The sequence below is a fragment of the Suncus etruscus genome, chromosome 16 (genome assembly GCF_024139225.1).
Source record: "Suncus etruscus isolate mSunEtr1 chromosome 16, mSunEtr1.pri.cur, whole genome shotgun sequence".
Lineage (NCBI taxonomy): Eukaryota > Metazoa > Chordata > Mammalia > Eulipotyphla > Soricidae > Suncus > Suncus etruscus.
Genome location: NC_064863.1, coordinates 3,530,590 through 3,533,878, shown reverse-complemented (window position 1 = coordinate 3,533,878; position 3,289 = coordinate 3,530,590). Strand labels below are relative to the sequence as shown.

Here is a 3,289-nt window from a genome sequence, read left to right as displayed (position 1 = left end):
AAAGGAAGAAAATTAAAAAATAACAGCGACAAGAGGAGTAACCAACTAAAAAAAGTGGCTGGAGTGACCAGTGTTACTGTGTTCTGTGTACAATTTTTGCTCGTTTGGGGGCCACACCTAGCCAGCAGTGCTCAGGGCTTACCTCCTCTTGGCTCTGCATGCAGGGATCAACTCCTCTCAGGGGTCAGGGAACACTATGGAGTGCAAGAATAGAACTTGGGTAGGCCCTGAACACAAGTATTTTGTTATCTCTCTGGTCTCCTTTGTGTAAGATTTTAATGAAAACTAACCAGCAAGAGTAATGGTGCTGATTTTTAAGCAGGCAAAGGAAAGCTGGTTACTTCTTTCTTTCATTGTTCTGATTACATTCTGTTCATTGAATTACCACAGTTGCATGTCCCTTCTCAACGCAATCTTTCCCATTTACAAAAGCAATTTCTGTTCATTATAGGAAATACAAAAAAAAAAAAAAAAAAGAGAAAATTTTAATGTTGATATTAATACTTTCTGGAGAAACTGACTGCAAATCCGCTGTTATTGTTATAATACATTTTGCATTGACTTACCATTCAGTTAATTATCCTGTTTTTTTCTTAATTACTTTAAATGGAGTTGTTATAATACAATATAGCATTACGTTGTCATATAATATTATAAAATACTGTAATATAATAAACACAATATCCAAATTAATTCTGATTAATACAGAATACAGACAATACACATACAGATATCCTTAGCTGCATAGGCCATCACATACCACATACATGTTAGAAAAAACAAACATGATTATTGACATATACACAAAACTTGACGCCTTTACACTGGGGGTATGTTCTGAAAAGCTGTAAGTATATTAAATCACATTTTAAATATATATTCAACATGTAAAGAATTTTAGTAATGGAAAAATATCTCTCCTTAATATAAATAATGCTTTTATCTTTTTTCCATTATCAATTGTGATCAAATTCCATTCTATCTTAACTGTATGTTGGCGTGTTGGGAATGCTATTATATCTTACTGGTACGTTAGTGTGTATTTTATGACTTAGGAGAGGCAACTCAAAATGATTGACTCTGACCTAGACCCTAGAAGATGGTGGAAAACAGAGCAAATTTTCTGGAGAAAAAATAAGGGGAAAAGGAAAAATTTGATTTGTCAATATGAATCTGGATCTTACAACATAGTTCAAAATATTTTGTAAAAAGAGAATTAAAGTGCTGGCATTGGCAGGACATATACTAAAATTGAACAAAACAGAGATTAGCATGGCCCTTGCACAAGCAAGACATGCAAATTGGTGAAATAGTCCATATTAAAAAAAAAGAGTGCGAGAGAATTAAAGATGAAATGATCAAAATAAAATATAACTTTGTCCAATGTATTTAAATACATATTATTTAAGTAAAATTTGAACTTTTCTAGTGAAAATTAATAGACTTATGGGCAATATAGAAGAGAAGAAATCATAAAACATGTTAACATTAATGAATTCGGGGCCTAGATGTAGTAACTGTATTCCTTGATTTCTCCCAACTGGCTTGGGAGTTCATTTGTTAGTTTTTTTTTAGTTAGTTTTATTTGTTAGTTCATTCATTACTATTTGGCTTATAAGTACCTATAGTTCACCTACAAGGTATAAACATTAGCTACACTCCAATTTTTTTGCCACTAGAAATGTTAAATAATGATCATACTAAAAAAAAAATAGAAGCAGCAATTATTAAAGCACAGCTCAATCGGCCTCAGAACACTCGGGTTCCATCAGTTTGGCTCACATCTAATTACTCTTGCCAGAAATAGGTAAGAAAAAATTTTTTCTTATAAAGATCTTTTTTAATCTGATAACCAAAATAAATAAAGCAAAATAAAAAGTAAAGTAAAATAAAACAAAACAAATAAAAATAAAATAAGTAAATAAAATAAAGTCAGTGATTGCAGTCTAATTACTATCCAAAACTACTCAGTTTTTTGGATTTGAAGACCCTATAGTGCTGGGTTTTGTGCAATTGCCATTTTTATATCCTAACTACTTAACACAAATTCATCCTTGTAAAAATTGTGCAAATCATGAAGTCAACTATGTTTCATTTCTTGTACCTTTCAAATTCAACATTTTAGGGATCTTAAGAAATACTGTTACTTAGAAATTGATATTGATCCAACTTTCCAAAATATAAGACTATATCTAATTACAAATTCTTTAACAATGTAAATAAAATTGTAAGACTAACAATTAAGCATAGATTATCAAAAATCCTCATAATTTGAACATTTAGTTTTCTGAGTCTGTCAAAAGAAAAAATGTCTCATTTCAGTTCAATGAAAAATCATGAGATTCAATTATCTCATCTATATTCTAATCCATCTATTGCATGGATAACATACAATAATTTTTTTGTTTTGTTTTGTTTTTGGGTCACACCCAGTGGCAGGCGCTCAGGGGTTACTCCTGGCTCTATGCTCATATGTTGCTCCTGGCATGCTTGGGGGCCATATAGAATGCCAGGAATCAAACCGGGATCCATCTGCGTAGGCCATGTGCAAGGCAAATGCCCTACTGCTGTGCTATCACTTTGGCCCTGTAAATATGATCTTCATGTTATTTTTTGCTCAGGGGTTACTCCTGGCTCTATGCTCAGAAATTTCTCCTGGTTTGGGGGACCATATGGGATGCTGGGGATCGAACCACAGACCATTCTGGGTAGGCTTTGTGCAAGGCAAACATCCTACAACTTGTGCCACTGCTCTGGCCCTTCATGTTCATTTTTTGATGAACAGAAAAGTGAAGTATAGTAAAAAAAAAACATTGGCCTATAAATTTACTGTTCATATATACTGCAACTTATCAAGTCAGTTATAAGTATTCTTCACTAGCAGTAATAAAGATCTGTGTAACATGGGGGCAAAAGGGTATGGAATATACTCTGGGAATATTGGTGGAAGGAGATCGACAGTGGTGGTGGGATGGGCCCTGATTCATTGTATGTCTGAAAACCAACTATGAAGGACTTTGTAAATCACAGCAGCTTCAATTAAATTAAATTAAATGTAAAAAACTATTAAAAAACCTTTCACACATATTTTATTTCATCTAGATAGTGAAGGTTTAGTAGTACACATGGAAAAATACTTGTTTTACTGATAAAAATAAATGGATATAAAACAGTGGTTCTAGGGGTTTGGGAATGAAGTTGCAAAGCTAAAATAAAATAAAATCAGGCACTAAAATGACATATTTGATATTGAATCTAGCACACATTCTTAAAGGTCAAGTCAAACCAT

General features: G+C 32.7%; 1 non-coding gene across 1 annotated transcript; it reads left to right on the top strand.

Moving 5' to 3' along the window:
• Positions 1–1,221: 1,221 nt before the first annotated feature.
• On the top strand, positions 1,222–1,324 carry LOC126033198 (U6 spliceosomal RNA). Its single transcript, XR_007504332.1, has one exon. It is a non-coding gene; the product is annotated as a U6 spliceosomal RNA (small nuclear RNA).
• Positions 1,325–3,289: the final 1,965 nt, after the last annotated feature.